The following is a 25,271-nucleotide window of genomic DNA, read 5'->3' as shown; positions in this document are numbered from 1 at the left end:
TGTCTGGGCCGGCCTGCTGGAGCCAGGGGAAGGAAGAACAACAGGAGAGGTAGGACTGAGTTAAGCTCAGCTACTCCAGCTGGAGCCGGCCCAGGTCAGTCAGCAGCTGGGCTGTGCCACGGCCAAGAAGGGCTGATCCCAGCTGAGGATGCCCCAGGGTTCCTGCCATGCACCACTCAGGCTTTGCGGCTACAGAAAACTCATCCAGAGTTGCATTGCGCCAAGAAAAGATTGGTGAAGAAAGGAAGAGCAGAGGAATTAAGGTGAAATATGAAAGGAAACTCTGGTTGGAAAGAGAGCAGAGGGGCCGGAGCAACAGCACAGCGGGTAGGGCGTTTGCCTTGCATGTGGCTGGCCCGGGTTCGATCCTCAGCATCCCATATGGTCCCCCAAGCACCGCCAGGAGTAATTCCTGAGTTCAGAGCCAGGAGTGACCCCTGAGCATTGCTGGGTGTGACCAAACAAGGAAAAAAAAAAGAGCGAGCAGATGCCACTGTCAGGGGACTACATGCGAGTTAATTACTCAGGAGAGAGTCCAAACACTTGTTCTCTGCCTTTCTTGTTAAAATCCCACCTATATATATGTTGACTGGTGTAAGGAGGGAGGGAGGAAGGGAGAGAGAAAGAGAGACTACTCAGCTATACAACATCCATGAAATCATGAATTTCACGCTACATGGAGCTAGTGGGTATCATGTTAAGTGTAGTCAGTCAGAAGGAAGGAATACATACAGAACGATGGCTTTCATATGAGAATTATAAAGGAACATGGTAGCAGAATAACAAACAGCCAGTGGTAACATCGTGAGTGAGAATCAGCCTGCAGAACTGAGCTTACTAAGAGGTTGGGGGCGGAAAGATAGCAGGGGACATAGAGACACTGGTGGAGGGTTGCTGGTACTCCGGTGATGGGCGGGCATTGGTACTATGTATCCCTGAGACTTAATTATTAACAACATTGTAAATCACCAGTATCTAAATAAAAATCGAAGGGAATAAAATCCCACCAGGGGGCTAAATGGAAACCAGACTTCTGGTGGTGAGCGTAATAGAAGCAGAGAAGCTGATTTTTTAAGTCTGGACACCTGAAATCTTTATGATGTTAATCAATGTTACTGCATTTAAAACACTGTGCTGAAGAAAAAAAAAAGACCATTCCACCTAAGGAAAAAGTTTTCCATTGTTCAAAATAAATTTTCACTTCTTCTCGTAGAAGAATATTTTAACCTACAGACTAAAGGGAATCGTGGATTTGTCCTCTGGACCAGGGGACGAAGCAGAAGTCTGAGTGACCTCAAGAAGGAGATGTTCTTAACTGAACAATAAACGCATCAGTCACCGGAAACATTGAATTTCACTTTTCTACTCTAAACTCTGACTCATCCCAGCAAGCAGCAATGAAATAATCAAGTCCATTTTTGCTTACTTGGATCCCATCTAAACAAAACCTTCAGCGAACCACAACAATGTTCACCATCCACTCTGTGCTAGCCTGCATTTACTGTTCAAAATAGTATTTATAAGTAAATAAGAATAACAGTGAAGACAGGAAGAGGGTAAAACCTACCATTAAACTATTCCAGGGGCTCCAAGCTGCTTCCTAAGAAAGGTCAAATGCCGCAAAAGCTCAAGTCCACTAACTGCAGCCTCGGTGTTCCTCTCGGCACTGCCTCCGCCGCTCCGGCGTTTGGCCGCCAGCTCATGCCACCTCCTCAAAGCCTCTGCTTACCACCCTAACAATGTTCCCACTACACCTAAACAGCAAAGTCACAGGGAAGTTCTGAGTGTCAGAACACGAATGGGAGAGGAAGAAGACTGCTCAGAACCCGGGGTGGGGGGGGGGGAGCAAAGGGAAACAGCAAGTGAGGTGTCCAACGCCAAGCAACTGGTTCACTCTAGGGGCACTGCCTCTCTTCTCCCCCTGAGCTCTCATTCCCAGAGGGAGGTCATATTGAGCCCTTGAATTCTAACAGACAGCGGGGAGGGGGGTGATGGGGGGAGTGGAACAGGGGTACTGCCTCATGTTCTCTGTATGAACTAACTGTTCACACAGTGTCTAAAAAGATACCAGTCTAGTAAGTCAAATATTTTACCTGTGCTATTTGACTCAATGTTTATAAAAAAAATTAAGCCCATTTCAGGGGCAGAAAAATTACAAAATCTTGAAAGCCAATTTTTAAGAAAGGAGAGTCCAAAATTAAAGATTGAAAAGTTGTCACACAACCAGAGTTAAAAAGAGGAGTATTTAGCAAGTCCAGGACTGGGGGGTTTGATCTCAGAACCATCCTGCCTGGGGGCCGACCTAACCCACCATCTTGGATCCTGGGAATAGGAGGTGAATCCCGGCACAGGGACTGTCTTTCCTTCCAGATATCCCGCTGATGGGATTAGACTGGGCAGCTGAGCACTGTGGTCCTTGCCTATGAGACCCAAGCAGTGGTCTCTGGTGGCATGGCCAGGCACTCACAGTCACTATAGTCCAGGTCCCCAGGACTGCTTGCAGACTCTGTGTTATGACAGAGCTGTAGCTTCTGTCTTAACACAATTGGTCAAGGCAATCAAGTTTGCCCTCAGAGACACTGTGAAGATGCCACCTGAACGGGTGGCCTGGTGTTCATGGGATGAATAAGGGCAATAGTCCAGGTAGCTGCTTGCAGGCCACAGGTGAGAGACCGCCCTTTCCCCTGTGTGGAATATGAGGGTGGAATGTCACGCTGGGCCTGACAGCACAAAAAGCCAGGCAGGAGCCATCTTCCTTCCTGCCTGCCTTCATCCTGATAGAAAGTTTGGAGGCGCCTTGAGAATGGAGTCTGGCTGGCTGCGTCTAGGTAACTGAGAAGATTTTAAAAAGCCCTGCTCCCCTTTCTTTCCCTTTAGGGCCACCACTCCCTCCCCTGGATATTCTGCCCTGGAAATCCTCCCGCTTTGGTGTTTCCCTTTTAGTTCCTAGTAAATTTGCGTGAGTCTGGGCATTTCCATTTTCATCTCTTGCTGCCCTGAGAGACACGTGCAGCTGTTTCTCTGTGGAATGCTGTCTGACTCGGTGACCACCTCAAGCTAGAGTGTTTGGCCTGTTCTCAGAACCGGGAGATGTTGTGGGAGCTGGACTGAGGCTGCAGGGGGTTTGAGGGGACTGGGACCAGGCCGAGCATACGCACGCACAGACAGACAGACAGACAGACACACACACACACACACACACACACACACAAAGAGTTTTCTTCATCTTGGCTTCTGCTTAGAGCAAGACGGGCCACTGGACAGTGTGAGGCCATGACAAACATGGTGTGACTGACCAGGAAGGAAGCACTATCAGAAGAAATGAGGGGACAGGAACATGAGAGACAGAGGGAGGGGGAGAGAGAAAGAGAGCACACTAAGGAACTTAACAGCCATCGGTTAGTGAAGAATGGCACCAGTTGGGCCCAGGGGCATGATAGGGATGGAATTTGGGAGAGACATTAAAGATGGGACTGGCAGCAAGTGGGGCAGTGACCTGTCATGCCTCACACCCTGAATGGTGCTGAGAATTTGGGCCTGAGCAGCTGGAAGAAAGGAAAGGCTATGGAGAAAAAGCAGAGCGGACACAGTGGCCGGCATCCAGGGCTCAGTCGGCATCCTGTGTGTGGCGTTTGAGATGCTGCAGATGTGCTCGCCGAGTGCAGACAGCAAGTCGCTGGCTGGACACAGGACTGGAGCTTCCCAGCTTGGAAACCGGGACATCTTCAGTGTGGAATGTCATCCACAGGGCCAGATGGAGACGAGATGAGGGAGCACAGAACAGAGAGAGGCCTGAGCACTGCTCTACGCGGCCCACATGAAGAGCAATTCAGATGCAGGACTGAAGCGGGCTGTGTGCCAGGGATTGCAGGCTGCCCTCGCCGGGAGAAGCTCCCTCAAAGCGCGACCTCGGACACAGACAGGCCACAGAGCCCCGGTTCTGACAACAGGCTTTCCCTCTGGCCAGGCATCGGCAAGGTGCAGTGCTGCGTCCAACGGTCAACGGCAGAAGGAAGCCAACCTATGGCGGAGTGGAACTTGGGAGGAAAATCCCACTCCATTGTCTGCTCCACACCTGGGCCTTTCCCCCACCTTGCTCTGTTTTCCAGACCCTCTTCCTGCTCAGCCAGACCCCAGGCTGCCCGACAACAGGTCTGAGTCTTGTTTTCCATGGCTCATCACAGCCTAGGACACACAAACGCTACCTGGTGAGTGTCTGGTGAATGAATGCAGGTGGGTACCAACATTCTCATGTTTGTTCTTCTGTGCTTTCAAGTTCGTTTTAACTCACATAGACTCCTTGCTAAGTATTTTGACTTTGTCTATGGCTCCAATAGTGCCTAATTCCTTGGCCTTTCTTTGGAGGTTGGGAAGGGCAGGAAGGCATGACTGTGTCTAGCTTCTCACTCCAATCTTAGTTCCTTGCAAAACGAAGATGCCTTTGACTATCCCTCTGGGCAAAAAGCACGTGCCTAATTCAAACAAACTTTCCAAAGCACTGTCCACCTACCCTTCTTCACTGGAGCTCCTTTCCTGGAAAAATTAAAGTCTTTATTCCAGGGAAGGTTCTCCCTTGTAAATAATCCCCAGGAGAAGCAGCATCATCAGTCATTTGCTTCCCAAGAAAGTAGGTGTATTGCCAAACTCTTTAAAAACCTGCCTGGCTGGGTGTTCGATGATGTCATATGCAAATGCTGTTTTAAAGGAAGAAGCTGTTCATCCAGGAAGCATGGAGAGGAGGGGAGGAGGGGTCCAATGAGCACCTGGGAGAGATTCACAGGGCAGTATCCAGTTGCATGTGGCTTCCTCCAGGGGCCTCACCCTCCTCACTTGGTTTCTCGGCTTCCTTTCTGGCTTGCTTGCTTGCTTTCTGGGGGAAGAAGCTCCCAAGCATTGCCAGGATGCCCAGACCTCACTCCCATCAGTATTCAATATACAGCCTAGCTCTATAGGCCTGATGGTTCAGCGTTTGGGCCCAATGGGACCATTTCAGTGTTACTCTGTATCTGTGGTACTGGGGGCTGGCAGTGAGGCAAGTATGTAGCCTAGGGGATTGAACTTGAAGCCTTGAGCATGCCAGGTGCAGGCTCCAACCCTTTGAGCTAACTTCTTGGCGCTCTCTCTTTCTCTCTCTCTCTCTCTCTCTCTCTCTGTTAAAACCATTGCCAACACTCAGTACTTGCTCATATCTCCTCTTGAGATGTGGACTTTCTTACTTGAGGGCACATTTCCCTATTCTGGGGAAATGCCCCCCCCCCCCCCCCCCGACGTCCTGGCTTGGGATGTGTACCTTGTATTTTCCACTCTGAAGAAGCCCGTGTTCTCTTTGGAGCACATGTCTCTCTCTTTAGCTCTCTTTAGTTCTTGAATATATTTATTTTCCTTGCAAACAAACAAGAACTGCGCTGGTTGTCCTTGGGCGCCCCCTTTGAAAGGATCCTCATGACAAGAGCATTTGGGTTGTTTCTTGTATTTGGGGAGAGGTCCCGTGGGGTTGCTCAGGGGACCATGCAGTGCTGTGGCTAGAACCCAGGTAGCAAATCGGGTTATTGCAAAAGGTTTTACACCTGGGAACATCCCACACTGAGGTGCCATGCTCCTTCTCTTGCTCTCAAACATTCTCGGTTAAAAGTTTCTACATGTGGCCTGCTCCTCTCTGGAAAGAAAGATGGCGGCCGCACGGGAGCCTTGTGGAAAGCGGGTTTGAGCCGGGCTCGGGGGAGCGGCGGGGACCTCATGGGAAGGGGGGCTTTGTGGGCCGTCCCCCACGCCCCACCAAGGTCGCCAGCTGCCCCCCACGAGCGGCTCTCCGGCACGGCCACGGCCCCGGAGGCACAAGGACTTAGCACAGAGAACCAGCCGCTTGGAGCAGAAAAGCAAATGGACTTGTGTTGATCCGCGCCACCAAGCCTGCCCGGAGGGGGAAGGGCGTTGACCAGCCCGCCTGCTCCTCTCTGGAAAGAAAGATGGCGGCCGCACGGGAGCCTTGTGGAAAGCGGGTTTGAGCCGGGCTCGGGGGAGCGGCGGGGACCTCATGGGAAGGGGGGCTTTGTGGGCCGTCCCCCACGCCCCACCAAGGTCGCCAGCTGCCCCCCACGAGCGGCTCTCCGGCACGGCCACGGCCCCGGAGGCACAAGGACTTAGCACAGAGAACCAGCCACTTGGAGCAGAAAAGCAAATGGACTTGTGTTGATCCGCGCCACCAAGCCTGCCCGGAGGGGGAAGGGCGTTGACCAGCCCGCCTGCTCCTCTCTGGAAAGAAAGATGGCGGCCGCACGGGAGCCTTGTGGAAAGCGGGTTTGAGCCGGGCTCGGGGGAGCGGCGGGGACCTCATGGGAAGGGGGGCTTTGTGGGCCGTCCCCCACGCCCCACCAAGGTCGCCAGCTGCCCCCCACGAGCGGCTCTCCGGCACGGCCACGGCCCCGGAGGCACAAGGACTTAGCACAGAGAACCAGCCACTTGGAGCAGAAAAGCAAATGGACTTGTGTTGATCCGCGCCACCAAGCCTGCCCGGAGGGGGAAGGGCGTTGACCAGCCCGCCTGCTCCTCTCTGGAAAGAAAGATGGCGGCCGCACGGGAGCCTTGTGTAAAGCGGGTTTGAGCCGGGCTCGGGGGAGCGGCGGGGACCTCATGGGAAGGGGGGCTTTGTGGGCCGTCCCCCACGCCCCACCAAGGTCGCCAGCTGCCCCCCACGAGCGGCTCTCCGGCACGGCCACGGCCCCGGAGGCACAAGGACTTAGCACAGAGAACCAGCCGCTTGGAGCAGAAAAGCAAATGGACTTGTGTTGATCCGCGCCACCAAGCCTGCCCGGAGGGGGAAGGGCGTTGACCAGCCCGCCTGCTCCTCTCTGGAAAGAAAGATGGCGGCCGCACGGGAGCCTTGTGGAAAGCGGGTTTGAGCCGGGCTCGGGGGAGCGGCGGGGACCTCATGGGAAGGGGGGCTTTGTGGGCCGTCCCCCACGCCCCACCAAGGTCGCCAGCTGCCCCCCACGAGCGGCTCTCCGGCACGGCCACGGCCCAGGAGGCACAAGGACTTAGCACAGAGAACCAGCCGCTTGGAGCAGAAAAGCAAATGGACTTGTGTTGATCCGCGCCACCAAGCCTGCCCGGAGGGGGAAGGGCGTTGACCAGCCCGCCTGCTCCTCTCTGGAAAGAAAGATGGCGGCCGCACGGGAGCCTTGTGGAAAGCGGGTTTGAGCCGGGCTCGGGGGAGCGGCGGGGACCTCATGGGAAGGGGGGCTTTGTGGGCCGTCCCCCACGCCCCACCAAGGTCGCCAGCTGCCCCCCACGAGCGGCTCTCCGGCACGGCTACGGCCCCGGAGGCACAAGGACTTAGCACAGAGAACCAGCCGCTTGGAGCAGAAAAGCAAATGGACTTGTGTTGATCCGCGCCACCAAGCCTGCCCGGAGGGGGAAGGGCGTTGACCAGCCCGCCTGCTCCTCTCTGGAAAGAAAGATGGCGGCCGCACGGGAGCCTTGTGGAAAGCGGGTTTGAGCCGGGCTCGGGGGAGCGGCGGGGACCTCATGGGAAGGGGGGCTTTGTGGGCCGTCCCCCACGCCCCACCAAGGTCGCCAGCTGCCCCCCACGAGCGGCTCTCCGGCACGGCCACGGCCCAGGAGGCACAAGGACTTAGCACAGAGAACCAGCCGCTTGGAGCAGAAAAGCAAATGGACTTGTGTTGATCCGCGCCACCAAGCCTGCCCGGAGGGGGAAGGGCGTTGACCAGCCCGCCTGCTCCTCTCTGGAAAGAAAGATGGCGGCCGCACGGGAGCCTTGTGGAAAGCGGGTTTGAGCCGGGCTCGGGGGAGCGGCGGGGACCTCATGGGAAGGGGGGCTTTGTGGGCCGTCCCCCACGCCCCACCAAGGTCGCCAGCTGCCCCCCACGAGCGGCTCTCCGGCACGGCCACGGCCCAGGAGGCACAAGGACTTAGCACAGAGAACCAGCCGCTTGGAGCAGAAAAGCAAATGGACTTGTGTTGATCCGCGCCACCAAGCCTGCCCGGAGGGGGAAGGGCGTTGACCAGCCCGCCTGCTCCTCTCTGGAAAGAAAGATGGCGGCCGCACGGGAGCCTTGTGGAAAGCGGGTTTGAGCCGGGCTCGGGGGAGCGGCGGGGACCTCATGGGAAGGGGGGCTTTGTGGGCCGTCCCCCACGCCCCACCAAGGTCGCCAGCTGCCCCCCACGAGCGGCTCTCCGGCACGGCCACGGCCCCGGAGGCACAAGGACTTAGCACAGAGAACCAGCCGCTTGGAGCAGAAAAGCAAATGGACTTGTGTTGATCCGCGCCACCAAGCCTGCCCGGAGGGGGAAGGGCGTTGACCAGCCCGCCTGCTCCTCTCTGGAAAGAAAGATGGCGGCCGCACGGGAGCCTTGTGGAAAGCGGGTTTGAGCCGGGCTCGGGGGAGCGGCGGGGACCTCATGGGAAGGGGGGCTTTGTGGGCCGTCCCCCACGCCCCACCAAGGTCGCCAGCTGCCCCCCACGAGCGGCTCTCCGGCACGGCCACGGCCCCGGAGGCACAAGGACTTAGCACAGAGAACCAGCCGCTTGGAGCAGAAAAGCAAATGGACTTATGTTGATCCGCGCCACCAAGCCTGCCCGGAGGGGGAAGGGCGTTGACCAGCCCGCCTGCTCCTCTCTGGAAAGAAAGATGGCGGCCGCACGGGAGCCTTGTGGAAAGCGGGTTTGAGCCGGGCTCGGGGGAGCGGCGGGGACCTCATGGGAAGGGGGGCTTTGTGGGCCGTCCCCCACGCCCCACCAAGGTCGCCAGCTGCCCCCCACGAGCGGCTCTCCGGCACGGCCACGGCCCCGGAGGCACAAGGACTTAGCACAGAGAACCAGCCACTTGGAGCAGAAAAGCAAATGGACTTGTGTTGATCCGCGCCACCAAGCCTGCCCGGAGGGGGAAGGGCGTTGACCAGCCCGCCTGCTCCTCTCTGGAAAGAAAGATGGCGGCCGCACGGGAGCCTTGTGGAAAGCGGGTTTGAGCCGGGCTCGGGGGAGCGGCGGGGACCTCATGGGAAGGGGGGCTTTGTGGGCCGTCCCCCACGCCCCACCAAGGTCGCCAGCTGCCCCCCACGAGCGGCTCTCGGCACGGCTACGGCCCCGGAGGCACAAGGACTTAGCACAGAGAACCAGCCGCTTGGAGCAGAAAAGCAAATGGACTTGTGTTGATCCGCGCCACCAAGCCTGCCCGGAGGGGGAAGGGCGTTGACCAGCCCGCCTGCTCCTCTCTGGAAAGAAAGATGGCGGCCGCACGGGAGCCTTGTGGAAAGCGGGTTTGAGCCGGGCTCGGGGGAGCGGCGGGGACCTCATGGGAAGGGGGGCTTTGTGGGCCGTCCCCCACGCCCCACCAAGGTCGCCAGCTGCCCCCCACGAGCGGCTCTCCGGCACGGCCACGGCCCAGGAGGCACAAGGACTTAGCACAGAGAACCAGCCGCTTGGAGCAGAAAAGCAAATGGACTTGTGTTGATCCGCGCCACCAAGCCTGCCCGGAGGGGGAAGGGCGTTGACCAGCCCGCCTGCTCCTCTCTGGAAAGAAAGATGGCGGCCGCACGGGAGCCTTGTGGAAAGCGGGTTTGAGCCGGGCTCGGGGGAGCGGCGGGGACCTCATGGGAAGGGGGGCTTTGTGGGCCGTCCCCCACGCCCCACCAAGGTCGCCAGCTGCCCCCCACGAGCGGCTCTCCGGCACGGCCACGGCCCAGGAGGCACAAGGACTTAGCACAGAGAACCAGCCGCTTGGAGCAGAAAAGCAAATGGACTTGTGTTGATCCGCGCCACCAAGCCTGCCCGGAGGGGGAAGGGCGTTGACCAGCCCGCCTGCTCCTCTCTGGAAAGAAAGATGGCGGCCGCACGGGAGCCTTGTGGAAAGCGGGTTTGAGCCGGGCTCGGGGGAGCGGCGGGGACCTCATGGGAAGGGGGGCTTTGTGGGCCGTCCCCCACGCCCCACCAAGGTCGCCAGCTGCCCCCCACGAGCGGCTCTCCGGCACGGCCACGGCCCAGGAGGCACAAGGACTTAGCACAGAGAACCAGCCGCTTGGAGCAGAAAAGCAAATGGACTTGTGTTGATCCGCGCCACCAAGCCTGCCCGGAGGGGGAAGGGCGTTGACCAGCCCGCCTGCTCCTCTCTGGAAAGAAAGATGGCGGCCGCACGGCAGCCTTGTGGAAAGCGGGTTTGAGCCGGGCTCGGGGGAGCGGCGGGGACCTCATGGGAAGGGGGGCTTTGTGGGCCGTCCCCCACGCCCCACCAAGGTCGCCAGCTGCCCCCCACGAGCGGCTCTCCGGCACGGCCACGGCCCCGGAGGCACAAGGACTTAGCACAGAGAACCAGCCGCTTGGAGCAGAAAAGCAAATGGACTTGTGTTGATCCGCGCCACCAAGCCTGCCCGGAGGGGGAAGGGCGTTGACCAGCCCGCCTGCTCCTCTCTGGAAAGAAAGATGGCGGCCGCACGGGAGCCTTGTGGAAAGCGGGTTTGAGCCGGGCTCGGGGGAGCGGCGGGGACCTCATGGGAAGGGGGGCTTTGTGGGCCGTCCCCCACGCCCCACCAAGGTCGCCAGCTGCCCCCCACGAGCGGCTCTCCGGCACGGCCACGGCCCCGGAGGCACAAGGACTTAGCACAGAGAACCAGCCACTTGGAGCAGAAAAGCAAATGGACTTGTGTTGATCCGCGCCACCAAGCCTGCCCGGAGGGGGAAGGGCGTTGACCAGCCCGCCTGCTCCTCTCTGGAAAGAAAGATGGCGGCCGCACGGGAGCCTTGTGGAAAGCGGGTTTGAGCCGGGCTCGGGGGAGCGGCGGGGACCTCATGGGAAGGGGGGCTTTGTGGGCCGTCCCCCACGCCCCACCAAGGTCGCCAGCTGCCCCCCACGAGCGGCTCTCCGGCACGGCCACGGCCCAGGAGGCACAAGGACTTAGCACAGAGAACCAGCCGCTTGGAGCAGAAAAGCAAATGGACTTGTGTTGATCCGCGCCACCAAGCCTGCCCGGAGGGGGAAGGGCGTTGACCAGCCCGCCTGCTCCTCTCTGGAAAGAAAGATGGCGGCCGCACGGGAGCCTTGTGGAAAGCGGGTTTGAGCCGGGCTCGGGGGAGCGGCGGGGACCTCATGGGAAGGGGGGCTTTGTGGGCCGTCCCCCACGCCCCACCAAGGTCGCCAGCTGCCCCCCACGAGCGGCTCTCCGGCACGGCCACGGCCCAGGAGGCACAAGGACTTAGCACAGAGAACCAGCCGCTTGGAGCAGAAAAGCAAATGGACTTGTGTTGATCCGCGCCACCAAGCCTGCCCGGAGGGGGAAGGGCGTTGACCAGCCCGCCTGCTCCTCTCTGGAAAGAAAGATGGCGGCCGCACGGGAGCCTTGTGTAAAGCGGGTTTGAGCCGGGCTCGGGGGAGCGGCGGGGACCTCATGGGAAGGGGGGCTTTGTGGGCCGTCCCCCACGCCCCACCAAGGTCGCCAGCTGCCCCCCACGAGCGGCTCTCCGGCACGGCCACGGCCCAGGAGGCACAAGGACTTAGCACAGAGAACCAGCCGCTTGGAGCAGAAAAGCAAATGGACTTGTGTTGATCCGCGCCACCAAGCCTGCCCGGAGGGGGAAGGGCGTTGACCAGCCCGCCTGCTCCTCTCTGGAAAGAAAGATGGCGGCCGCACGGGAGCCTTGTGTAAAGCGGGTTTGAGCCGGGCTCGGGGGAGCGGCGGGGACCTCATGGGAAGGGGGGCTTTGTGGGCCGTCCCCCACGCCCCACCAAGGTCGCCAGCTGCCCCCCACGAGCGGCTCTCCGGCACGGCCACGGCCCAGGAGGCACAAGGACTTAGCACAGAGAACCAGCCGCTTGGAGCAGAAAAGCAAATGGACTTGTGTTGATCCGCGCCACCAAGCCTGCCCGGAGGGGGAAGGGCGTTGACCAGCCCGCCTGCTCCTCTCTGGAAAGAAAGATGGCGGCCGCACGGGAGCCTTGTGTAAAGCGGGTTTGAGCCGGGCTCGGGGGAGCGGCGGGGACCTCATGGGAAGGGGGGCTTTGTGGGCCGTCCCCCACGCCCCACCAAGGTCGCCAGCTGCCCCCCACGAGCGGCTCTCCGGCACGGCCACGGCCCCGGAGGCACAAGGACTTAGCACAGAGAACCAGCCACTTGGAGCAGAAAAGCAAATGGACTTGTGTTGATCCGCGCCACCAAGCCTGCCCGGAGGGGGAAGGGCGTTGACCAGCCCGCCTGCTCCTCTCTGGAAAGAAAGATGGCGGCCGCACGGGAGCCTTGTGGAAAGCGGGTTTGAGCCGGGCTCGGGGGAGCGGCGGGGACCTCATGGGAAGGGGGGCTTTGTGGGCCGTCCCCCACGCCCCACCAAGGTCGCCAGCTGCCCCCCACGAGCGGCTCTCCGGCACGGCCACGGCCCAGGAGGCACAAGGACTTAGCACAGAGAACCAGCCGCTTGGAGCAGAAAAGCAAATGGACTTGTGTTGATCCGCGCCACCAAGCCTGCCCGGAGGGGGAAGGGCGTTGACCAGCCCGCCTGCTCCTCTCTGGAAAGAAAGATGGCGGCCGCACGGGAGCCTTGTGTAAAGCGGGTTTGAGCCGGGCTCGGGGGAGCGGCGGGGACCTCATGGGAAGGGGGGCTTTGTGGGCCGTCCCCCACGCCCCACCAAGGTCGCCAGCTGCCCCCCACGAGCGGCTCTCCGGCACGGCCACGGCCCAGGAGGCACAAGGACTTAGCACAGAGAACCAGCCGCTTGGAGCAGAAAAGCAAATGGACTTGTGTTGATCCGCGCCACCAAGCCTGCCCGGAGGGGGAAGGGCGTTGACCAGCCCGCCTGCTCCTCTCTGGAAAGAAAGATGGCGGCCGCACGGGAGCCTTGTGTAAAGCGGGTTTGAGCCGGGCTCGGGGGAGCGGCGGGGACCTCATGGGAAGGGGGGCTTTGTGGGCCGTCCCCCACGCCCCACCAAGGTCGCCAGCTGCCCCCCACGAGCGGCTCTCCGGCACGGCCACGGCCCAGGAGGCACAAGGACTTAGCACAGAGAACCAGCCGCTTGGAGCAGAAAAGCAAATGGACTTGTGTTGATCCGCGCCACCAAGCCTGCCCGGAGGGGGAAGGGCGTTGACCAGCCCGCCTGCTCCTCTCTGGAAAGAAAGATGGCGGCCGCACGGGAGCCTTGTGTAAAGCGGGTTTGAGCCGGGCTCGGGGGAGCGGCGGGGACCTCATGGGAAGGGGGGCTTTGTGGGCCGTCCCCCACGCCCCACCAAGGTCGCCAGCTGCCCCCCACGAGCGGCTCTCCGGCACGGCCACGGCCCAGGAGGCACAAGGACTTAGCACAGAGAACCAGCCGCTTGGAGCAGAAAAGCAAATGGACTTGTGTTGATCCGCGCCACCAAGCCTGCCCGGAGGGGGAAGGGCGTTGACCAGCCCGCCTGCTCCTCTCTGGAAAGAAAGATGGCGGCCGCACGGGAGCCTTGTGTAAAGCGGGTTTGAGCCGGGCTCGGGGGAGCGGCGGGGACCTCATGGGAAGGGGGGCTTTGTGGGCCGTCCCCCACGCCCCACCAAGGTCGCCAGCTGCCCCCCACGAGCGGCTCTCCGGCACGGCCACGACTCCAGGGCACAGAAACCAATCTCTTAACTAGCTAACTTTTAATAGAAATTCTTCCAGGGTCAATAAGTAAAATAGCAGAAATTCAAAACCGCGCGGCCGCTATCGCGGCCGCGCGACCTCATTTTATTCTTAAACCAAGTTGTAGAAAGCAAATCATTTCACAACGCTGTTTCAGCATGTCTGGTTGGGGGGGGGTGGGTCGTAAGCTCTAAACAATAGTTGTGCATCTTCTATCGAAATAATCTATCTAGTCAAAGTAGATAGAGTATTAACTAGAACTCATCTGCCTCACAAGAATTGGGAGGGGTGGGAGGTGGGGGTCTATTGGGGTTCGGGGTTAAAAATGAGTATTGGTAAAGGGAAATGTGTTCGGTATCTACATGACTGAGACCTAAACCCGAAAGCTCTGTAACTTTTCCCACAGTGATTCAATAAATAAATAAATTATATAAAAAAAAAAAAAAGTTTCTACATGTTTTCCATTTTAGTTTTTTTTTTTTTGAGAAGGTAGTTTTTTTTTTTTTTAATTAAGTTCATTTAGAAAAGCAGTGAGGAGAGAGTAGAGGAAATATATGTTCAAGAGAGAACACAGGCTTCTCCAGAGTGGAAAAAGCAAGCAAGTGAAGCTATACAGAGACAAGCAAGATACGTGCTCAAGAGAGAAAGAATACAGGCTTGAAGAGCAAGCCAAGAGTCTCTCTCTATTTTTTAATGGCTAAACCTACTTTATGTCTCCTAATGGGCTTTCAGACAATTCATTTCTCTCTCTCTATCTCTCTTTTTTAAAAAAGAAACATGCAATAAAAGCTTCCTGGGATTTGTAATAACAGAATTTAAACTGAGTGTATTGAGGCTGAGTGGTGGCTCAAAAGTAGAGCACAGAGCTGGAGCAATAGCACAGCGGGTAGGGCGTTTGCCTTGCACGCGGTCAACCCGGGTTCGAATCCCAGCATCCCATATGGTCCCCTGAGCACTGCCAGGAGTAATTCCTGAGTGCAGAGCCAGGAGTAGCCCCTGAGCATAGCAAGGTGTGACCCAAAAAGCAAAAAAAAAAAAAAAAAAGTCGAGGACTTGCTTTGTGTGTGTGAGCAATGACCCCTTCCTCCAAAAAAATAAGAAAAATAAGCAAAGAAACAAAGTTGAGTTTTGTAATTGGTAAGTGAAGCCAGAAAAAAGAAAAAAGCCTGACTCCTGGAGCAACAGCCTAAACATAACAGTACACAGGTTCTAACACAGACTACTCAGAACCAAATCAGAACCACAATGGTGTGGGCATGGACACGTTTATTTTATTTATTTATTATTTAGTTTAGGTATCATGACCATAACATTGTTAACACTTATGTTTTTGATGTTACTACAGTTACTATACCTCCTTACTTTCAAAGTGTCATAGATAAATTTCTTAATCCATCTAAGTATCAGTTCTCCATTTCCGTAGAATGAGAATAAAGAACCAACCCTAATAGGGTTGACAGGATGATTAAATGAGTTTATAAGAACACATACAAACACATACAAAATAAAACCATATTAACTTTATCACTGTTGCTATTGCTTCATTCCCTTCTAACAGAATTAATTCTGGGGAGAGAATGATAAAACTGCAATAAATAAGACTATTGCAATTACTACAATGAAATATGATCGAAAGTTTATCTGATCTGAGTATGATAAGTAACCCCAAAGCAACAAATATAGACTATTATACTGGTTAAATATACTTCTAAAATATTTAATACTCTAAGTGGGAGCTAGAGCAATAGTCCAGTGGGTAGGGAGCTTGCCTTGCATGTGGTCGATCTGGATTCCATCCTTAGCACCCCATAGGGTCCCCTGAGACCCACAGTAGGATTTCTGAGCATGGAGCTAGGAACAAACCCTGACCACCACACAGGTGTAGCCCCCAAACAAAAAAAATACTAAAATTGGTCCAATACCAAAGTGGAAACATTTGTTTTTATACACAATGACAAAAAGAAATTAATAAGAGAAATCCAGAAGTACTGCACTGTCCTCTCGTTGTTCATTGATTTGCTCGAGCAGGCCCAGTACTGTCTCCATTGTGAGACTTGTTGTTACTGTGTCTGGCATATAGAACACATCACGGGTGGCTTGTCAGGCTCTGCCGTGTGGGTGAGTGCAGGTAGGTATTTGCCTTGCACGCGGCCGACCTAGCCGACCTGAGTTGGATTCCTCCGCCCCTCTCCGAGAGCCCGTCAAGCTATTGAGAGTATCTCGCCTGCATGGCAGAGCCTGGCAAGCTACCCATGACGTATTCAATATGCCAAACACAGTAAAAAGTCTCACAATCTTACTGGGCCTGCTCGAGCAATTAGAGAAATACAAGAGAAAAAATAAGAGATAAGCAAGAAGTGTTCTAGAGAAACTGGCAGATGGCATGGATCTGTCATTTGGAAGAAATATCAATAATCAAAAGAGAATGAAGAAAAACTGGTTGTGACCACTTTGAATGAAAACAAACGAAAACAGGGACTGTGTGTGCCCCATGCTTATCTGTCTATCTCTGTAGGTGTGTATCTGTCTATGCTTAACAAGGCTGTCACACCCGCCCCACAGGGATTGTTACTGATGGTCAAAAGGTGTAGCTTTATCACTGTATCACTGTCATCCTGTTGTTCAGTGATTGCCTCGAGCAGGCACCAGTAATGTCTCCTTCATCCTAGCCCTGAGATTTTAGCTTTATCAAGTTTGTCTTATTCATTACTGCATTGTGTATAGAAAGAAAAATAAAAAGTCTAAATGTTCACCACAAGAAACTAGAATCCGGAAGCAGGGAGCATTTTTTATAAAGAATTACTAAGAATGAGTTGAAAAGAAAGAGACCCAAGCACAGACATCTCAACAATGTTCCGTGTGCACAAAACCAGCTCAGGGGAGGTGTGTGGCTCCGTGTGATCCTGCCACTCTGAGCTTCTTCCAACAGAGTCTGGGCACAACTGCCTGGCAGCCTCTCCTGCTGCCCACGGCTCTTGGCACCTAAACATGGCCACGCCACTGCTCCAAACCCAAGAACAAGCAGAGACATTTCAGTCACACAGGGTGCTTCCCCAAAGGGCAAATCCGTGGCCTAAGCACTCTCAGAACTGCCCAGTGACTGTAAGCCCTTATGCCCAGGTTCCTTCTTCCCTGTCCTTTTCTGGTGTCCCGCGGGGTGCAGAGAGGCCGTCACTGCCCTTGCTGCTCCCTTTTCCCTTTATCTCTCACTGTGCTTCCCCACAAGCCCCAAATGAAGCTCCTGTGCAGGCTTCTGCACTGCAGATTCCAAACTGGGCTCAGAAGGTCTAGCCCGGGCTCTAGAAGGGTGTCACTGGGCAGCTCCTTCTGGGCAATGGGTGAGGCTATGAACCACCCTCAGCCCCCATGCCACAACTCATGAGTGCAACTCCTGAGACCCCATAATCAAGGGTGTGCTGAGGGGGCATGCAGGGACACTGCCACTGGTTTGTTCCCCATCCTCCCCACCAACACAGAAATAGCAAGCACACAAAGGAAAGGGGAGGGAGGGGAAGGAAGGGAAGAGAGAGAAAGACACACTGAACTACTATCCGGAATGGTAAGCCTGCCATCTGGTGAAGGGGGCCACGGAATGAGGAAAATGCTGCCTTTAATACGTGTGTTTCTTGTGTTGAGTTCAGTTTTATGCAGGTTACAGGGATTCCATTATTTCCACATTTGAGCCACATACCCCAAGAGGGTTCAACCAGCTGACAGTGTTGGTTGATTCAGACACTGATCATGTCAGACGCCAATTTTGTGAGGTTCACTAGCTCCAAGTCTCCCTCTGGGGAGATCAGGAACAGGAGAGGTCATGGTGAGGGAAGCCAGAGTCTGGACAAATGACTCCACGAGGAGTCCCACCTGTCCATTTCCATCTCTTCCAGGGCTCGCCCGATGTAAGTGATCACACACAGGAACATGCATCCCTGTTTGCCAAGAGTTCTTTTTATCCTACATGCCCCCAGTGTTTCTTGTTTTTGACATTTTCCACTTGCAATTGTGACTTTCTCAGAGCTGACTTTAGATTTTATTCTTAGGCTGATGAATGTAATGTGACAGTCGTCCTCCTAAGTCAACAGTTTTAACTATTCCAGAGAAGTAACTGCCTCAGTGATTTCAAATCTTAGAATAGAATTAGACATAGTTAGCATGCTCACTCATCCTCTTTCCTTTAACAGAGGAAAAGGAAATAAAGGACACCACCACTGTAACTTACTTCTTTAGCATACATGAAAGCCAGGCAGTTTATATGTCCTTCCAGTCATCTCTGTCCTCATGGGATATACCATCATTACCAACATCTCTATCTTTTCTCTATCTTTTAAATATCAGTGTATCAGAAGAAGACTCTAGATTCCAAGTCTAGAGCTGGATGAAGGACCAGCACTACTGACATCACCCAGGAGCTTGTTAAAAATCTCAGGTTGCTTCTTCAGCCAACTGGATTAAAAAATGACATGTATATGACAACAGAACATTCATTGAGTCATTTTCTTGAGAAACACTACTATTTGAGAAGCCAGGCAGTTCAGAGAGACACTACTATTTTCAATATGAATTCCATGTTTAAGTTGCATAGAATTCTGATCCTCTCCAAAGAAAGAAAAGAAGTACCAGTTCCTTTTCTGAGAAGGCATCATGTCAGGCCCCCAGTAGAAACTGGGGATCAAAATGGAAATGGTTGCACCTAGCCTGTATTGGATGCCAACTTTCTCTGCCTTTGGTTTTTCCAGGTGACTTTCAATAATTTATTAACTGATTCCTCACAATAGCCTATGAAAGAGATCCTATTATCTCAATACATAAATTAGGAAATTAAGGCAAAGAAAGGTTAAAAAGAACATGTCTAGGTTGACAAAGTATTCCAGAATATGAAACTGGGTGAGTCATTTCACTCCCCAGAACATTTCTTTCCAAATCATAGTGCTTTCTTCAAGTCTGCATAGCAAAATGGACATGAGGCATAAAGCAATTCATCAACAATGGCAAACCCAGGAAACTGTTAAGAAAAATTCCAGCAGGATTTTCTTAAACTTAACGAGCTGTTTGCAAAGTTTATATGAAATACAAAATGGACCAGATTTAAAAATAAATATATATATATATTTTTATGTGAAGGATATAGCTCAGTGGTATAGCACTTACCTTATAAAAGTGAGGCCCTGGGTTTAACCTCTGGTACTGCAAAATTAAATAAATTAATAAAAATGCCCACTATTTATTGAAAAATAAAGTACAAATGTATTCTTTTTTAAAGTACAAATATCTAGATATCAAAGTGCACAAATAGATATATTAATATATAGAAATAAATATCTATACATAGATGTTTATATAGAGATGAATATCTAAATGGAGCTTAAAATATACTATAAAGCTGAACTATTGAGTACTTGCATAAGTTGAATCAAAAAATGAATTACTTGACTATAAAAAAATTCTAGGGTCAGAAATATAATATAGGAGGTAAAGCACTTGCCTTGATGGGCCAAACCTGGTTCCAATTCTGGTACCACATGTGAATACCACTGGTACAATTCTGGTACCACATATGAATACCTGAGTACCACTAGAAGTCATTATTGTGTAATGAGCCAAGAATAGTTCCTGTGAAATGCCACGTACTGTCCAAACCACCACCTTCTTACAGAGAACAAAATTAGGGCCAAAGAGATAGCTCAATGAGCTGGAGGCCCCTTCTGTTGTAGCTGTGGGATCAAGTCATGACATTGTCTCATTTCCTCAGTATTACCAGGAACACGTGTGACCTCCCACTCAAAAATTCCAAAACAAAAACAATTTTAGAAACCCAGGAGATGTAGTGCAAGTATTATATAAAATTCTTTTTGTGTGTATGAGGCCATGAGTTTGATTCCTGCTATACCTCATAGCCTCTTGACTACCAAAGGTTGTAACCTCTATTTAAAAACCAGAACCAGAACCAAAAGAACAAAAGCAAAAGAATTTCCAGTGAACTAAAAAGAGGATACATGGCTAAATAAATGATAGTAAATAAAGGATATTGGATAAATGCCTAAAACTTCAGGAAAATTACATCCATTAAATTACATCCATACCTTTTACCTTATAAAAATCCCATGGAGAGGCTAGAGCAATAGTACAGTGGGGAGGGTGTTTGTCTTGCATGGTGCCGACCAGGGTTTGATCCCTGGCACCCCACATGGTTTCCTTGAGTACTGCCAAGAGTGATTCCTGAGTGCAGAGCTAGAAGTAACCCCTGAACATCGGCTGGTGTGACCCCAAACCCCCCCAAAAATCCCATGAATAGTTAAGTGTAAAAACCAAAAATAGTGGAAGTATTAGAAGAAAATGAGAATATTAAGAATATATTTTTTAGGTAAAAAGGACCTCACTAAGCTAAATGAAACACAAAAATCAAGGGAGTTTACATGTAAAATTTTTGCGCAAAATATATTAAAACCAACCAAAGTGTTATGACTGGATATGCAAGATGGGTTATATACAGGCCATGGAATATTATTTAGTCTGAAAAAATGGTAGAAAATTATGTACTTGCTATAATATGGATGAGTACAATTTGCTAACCTAAATCAAAGTCAGCCACCAAATGGCAGGTGATATCTTTGTCATATATCAAATGTTTCCTCCATTTACCTGATGCACTTTGATTTTGCATAGTGAAATCATCAGAAAGTTGAAAGTTGGGAGCTGGGGAAAGTGGGAGTTTGTTGTGGGGGGCAGATTTGGGTCACACCCTGAGATGTTCAAATGCTATTCCTGGCTCTTGCTTAAGGGTAACTTCTGGCAGTGCTTAGAGACCATTTGGGCGCTGGGGCTAGAATCAGGTTGTAAAGCAAAATGCCAAGCAAGTGTCTTCACTCCTATACTATCTTTCCATAACTGAGAATTTGTGTTGAATGGGTACAATTTTGTACCCTTTTGCAAGGCTCGAATTTTGCAAGATGCAGAGTCCTAGAGATGGATAATGGCAGTGACTATACAACAAGATAAATGGACAAGATAAATGTGACTGGCATGTAAGCTTAAGAAAATTTATCATGGGGCAAGATCAATAGTACAATGGGTAGGATGCTTGCCTAACATGCAGCTGAACTGGGTTCAACCTGGCATCCCATATGGTCCCCCAAGTCTGCCAGGATTGATTCCTGTGCACAGAGAGATGAGTAAACCCTGAGCACTGCCAGGAATACACCCCTCCACAAGAAAAAATGGTTATCATGATAAAATATTCTTTTCTGCATTTCTGGAAAACAGTGCCGGAGTGGGGAGGAATAGCAGCACACAAGAAGAAATATTAGCCTCATCTACAACAAAAGCTTAGGATTCTGTACAGGTATAGGTCTTTTGTAATCAACAGGCATAAGAAAATGCAACTCAACATAAAAAGGAGCAAAAGATATGAACAGGTAACTCAGAGACCCACACAAATGACCCATAAATATTTAGAGATTGAATCACAGTAGCAATCAGTGAAATATGAATTAAAATTCCAGACTGAATCTCACTCATTTACCAGACTGTAATATTGGACCCAAAGATGACTTTTGCAGCACGCTACTCCACCAAAATACTCAGGCTCTAGTACAAAGATAAATGCACGAGAGCACCATTGCTAACGCTGAGTAACTGCTAAAAGTCAAATGTCTATCAATAAAGGGAAGGATGGGGTTCGAAGTGATAGTACAGCACAGAGGGCACTTGCTTTGCATAGCTGAGCTGTATTCAATCCCTGGCATGGCATATAGTACCTTGAGCCCTGCTAGGAGTGATCCCCAAGTACGAAGTTAGGAGTAACCCTGGGTACTAGATACGCCCCAACTCCCTCTGCCACCCCCTGAAAATATAGAATGAATACATTACATTTCTTTTTTTTTTTAAGTTTTAGTTTTTAATTGAATCAGGCTACGTTACATTTCTGCTGTGACCATTAACAAAGAAGCTAAGTACTGACTTAGAAAGAGTTCTGAGATTTGGAAGCCTTTGAAGTCAAAGACATAATAGCTGGAAGAGAAACTCCTGCTTTGGGTAGCTACATGGAAGTGCAGGAGAGACAGTTTTTTTGTTGAGGAAGCCCAGACTCTCCTATTTGTTTTATCATACCCCCATTCCACTTCCCTACACACATTTTACATATAATTTTAAAGTTGAAGAAGGTTCCCCACACCTCAAGAAAAGGAGTTGTCAGGGTTTATGATATGAGGAAGATGGCATTCATGAAGACTTCCTTCTCTGAGCCAGCAAGGCCCTGCCCAATTCCCACAAGGAAAACACTCTTTGTCTCATCACCACACCATGGACTGAGTTTTCTGTAATCAGAGACCAAGAGATAAGATACTACAGTGGGTAGGGCACTTGCCTTGCACATGAGTGGCTTAGGCAGGTTCAATCCCTGGCATTACATATGGTCCCTTGGCACCAAATATGGTCCCCAGAGACCCACCAAGAGTGATCCCTGAGCACAGAGCTAAGAGTAAGCCCTGAGCAAGACGGTGTGGCCCCCAAACCAACCAACCACCAACAAATGAAAAACAAAAAACAGAACTGTAATCATCCTTAGTTTCTTTTTCAGAATTAGGAGTCTAAGAAAACTTAGAGGCTCTGGGATGCCCCCAAGGTAACCCCTGTGGGTAATTTTGTGAGTACTCCTGGTTGGTCATTCGGTGTAAGAACAGTTCAGGAAAGGGGCTGGAGCAATAGCACAGTGGGTAGGGCGTTTGTCTTGCACGCGGCCGACCCATGTTCAATTCCCAGCATCTCATATGGTTCCCCGAGCACCGCCAGGAGTGATTCCTGAGTGCAAAGCCAGGAGTAACCCCTGAGTATTACTGGGTGTGACCCAAAAAAGCAAAAAAATAAAAAAAAAACAGTTAAGGAAAGAGCAACAGGAAGCAACGGGATGTTAAGTGATGTCCCGTCTGTAGCTTGAGACCTACGATGTCTAAAATCAGCCCTTTTCTGTCACAATGGCCACTGATACCAAAGATTTAGCACATTTGTGGGGCAGTAGGCACTAGAGGACCCAGATGTAAGTCTCAAGGAAGCATGTTACAGCCACAAATTAGGGCTGATCAGCAGTGAAATGTTAGGGCTGAGCTCCAGGAATATGACTCTGAGACACAGCAAGCATGGGAACTCTGGGGCACATGATATTGGAGGGCTCTTCAGCCTCACACCTCTAAGGACAGTTTAAAGCAGTCTAGGGTCCTTTTGGTAACAGAATTGCAAACCAAGTGCCTAAGAGGAAAATGAGAGAGAGAGAGAGAGAGAGAGAGAGAGAGACAGAGAGAGAGACAGAGAGACACAGAGAGAGGGAGAGAGAGGGAGAGGGAGAGGGAGAGGGAGAGGGAGAGGGAGAGGGAGAGGGAGAAGGAGAGGGAGAGGGAGGCGGGGGCTGGGGAAGGGAGGGGAGGGGAGGGGAGGAAAAGGGAGGGGAGGAGAGGGGAGGAGAGGGGAGGGGAGGGGAGGGGAGGACGTTGGAACGTTCCATGACTGAGACTGGATCATGAACAATTTTTGTAACTGTGTATCTCAGGGTGATTCAATTAGAAAAAATACAAAGAACAAAAGAAAGAAAGAAAGAAAGAAAGAAAGAAAGAAAGAGAGAGAGAGAGAGAGAGAGAGAAAGGAAGGAAGGAAGGAAGGAAGGAAGGAAAGAAAGAAAGAAAGAAAGAAAGAAAGAAAGAAAGAAAGAAAGAAAGAAAGAAAGAAAGAGAAAGTCTGGGAGAGATAAAGCAGGTGCATAGGCAGTGCCTCTTCCTGGGCACTCCCACGTGGGCCAGAGTTTCAAGCCCAGCACAGTGGACTCCATAGACACACCCTCACTCTCCTGCCTCCTAGCCCTGTGACCTTGGACAAATCATTTAACCTCTCGGCCTGAGTGTCTCCATGGGTAGGATGCAAATGAGTAAACCAGTACTTTGTTGAGACTGCACACATTAACGCCAGTGAATATCACCACTTGAATGTGGTTTAATTAACACAATTGCAGAGCTGCCTTAAGTGACCTAGCATAGGTAAAGTACTAAGAGTAGGGCAAAGCATTATTATTTTGCAGACGAGATAACTGAGGCTAAGAGGCAATACTTTACTTGGTCCAAGTCCCAAGAACAGTTGAATTAATGACAACTAATTCCACAGTGGGCTTGAGGGGTGGGAAAATAAGGTTCAAAGCTTTGTTCCTTCTAGCTCCAAATCCAATACCACGTTGGATTCTATTTCCCAACACCTTAATGCTACCACCTGTCTCCTCTCCTCTCCTCTCTCCTCCCCCACCCCATTTGCTCCCTACGTAGTGACTAAAACTCTTTTCCTTAGTCATTCCAAAAAAGCACCGCGCTCCTCCCCCCCCACCCCCCTCCGCCTCTGGCAAAGAGGCAGAAGGCCCTGGTGGTCCATACAGGCGCGGGTCAAGGCCAGGTCAAGAACCATCTAAAAGCAGGAAGCCGGGGCTGGGGCAGCCCTACCAGATCCATCCCTGAAGCCCTCCAGCCCTCCAGGTCTGGGTTTGTGTTTGAACGAGTGGGGAGGGCGCAGTGGCCACGTGTGGGTGGCCTGAGATGCTGCAGGTGGGCGCAAGTGTGGGCACAAGCAGGGTTTCCCCCCCACCGCCCCCCATCAGGGCCCTCCTCCCCTGGCAGGGTGCTGGTGCTGGCGCCTGGATCCCGGCGGTGAGAAGGGAGGGTTCAAGGTTACATCCAAGCAGGCGACAGGCTGGTGGGAGCGGAAAGATTCGGGACAACAAGAAACTCCCGCACGGAGCTGGGAGCGAGGCAAAGGCAGGGAGAGACGCGGCTTACCCGCACCACGGCAGACGAGGAAAGCGCACCCGGGGCGAACTCACGCTGGGAGTCCCAGGAATCGCGGGGCGCGGGGGGTGGGTGGGGGTGAGGGGGCTCCCCGGGACGCGCTGCACAGTGGCCCGAGTGGGACCCGCGCCAGCTGTCGGAGAAAGCCACGGGTGGCGGCGGGGAGCTGCGGGGGCGCGGGGCGCGGGGTACTCACGCGGGGGCCGAGTCTTCGTGGGGACGCTCGGGCTGGACGTGCCGGGTTGACCCCGCGCGCGGGGGTGGACGCCCGGGCTGGACGTACCGCGGAGGCCCCGCGCGCGGGTGTGGACGGCTGGACTGGACGTGCCGGGCTGGTCCCGCGCGCGGGTGTGGAAGGTCGGGCTAGACGGGCCGTGCCGGGCTGGCCCCGCGCGCGGGTGTGGGCGGCCGGACTGGAGGGGCAGTGGCGGCCCCGCGCACTCCCAGGCTATGAATCAGCCGCGGGGCGAGCGCCGAGGGGGGCGGGAGCTGACGGGAAGATCGCGGGGGGGGCGGGCCCGGGGCCGCGGCCTTTTGCAATTTCCCGTCTGGCCGCGCACTCTCGGCCCTTCGGAGACCCGCAGGAATTCGCCTCCTGTCGGTCCCCGGGGAGGCGGCCGGGACCCCGCGGGAGTGGACACGGCCTTCAGGGAAGGTGCGGCCCCCGGGGATCCGGGCGGGCGGAGACTCGGAGGAAGTGGGAGCGGCCCGGGAAGCCCAAATGGAAACTGAAAACCCGGCGGGCCCCAGGCCCTTGTGCGCGTCCAGATTCTCCCGGCCCGGCCGTGGCCACTGGGCGAGGCGCGCGGGACTCGGAGACCCACGAAGGCGGCGGTTAGAGCCTCCGCCCCGACACTGCAGCCTTGGGCT

At 53.3% G+C, this 25,271-nt stretch overlaps 1 protein-coding gene across 2 annotated transcripts in view; it reads right to left on the bottom strand.

The window, feature by feature from the left end:
• The window catches only part of OSMR (oncostatin M receptor), a 70,209-nt gene extending 45,522 nt beyond the window's left edge, over positions 1 to 24,687 (bottom strand). For both annotated transcript variants that reach the window (XR_008792154.1, XM_056112137.1), the window contains exon 1: positions 24,598 to 24,687. The gene's annotated coding sequence lies outside the window, so the exon portion shown is untranslated. The remainder of the gene's footprint in view (positions 1 to 24,597) is intronic.
• Between the last annotated feature and the right edge of the window lie 584 nt (positions 24,688 to 25,271).

This window comes from Sorex fumeus, unplaced genomic scaffold, assembly GCF_029834395.1.
Source record: "Sorex fumeus unplaced genomic scaffold, SorFum_2.1 ptg000015l, whole genome shotgun sequence".
NCBI lineage: Eukaryota > Metazoa > Chordata > Mammalia > Eulipotyphla > Soricidae > Sorex > Sorex fumeus.
Note: the sequence above shows the minus strand (reverse complement) of the source record. Positions and strands in the feature narration are given on the sequence as shown.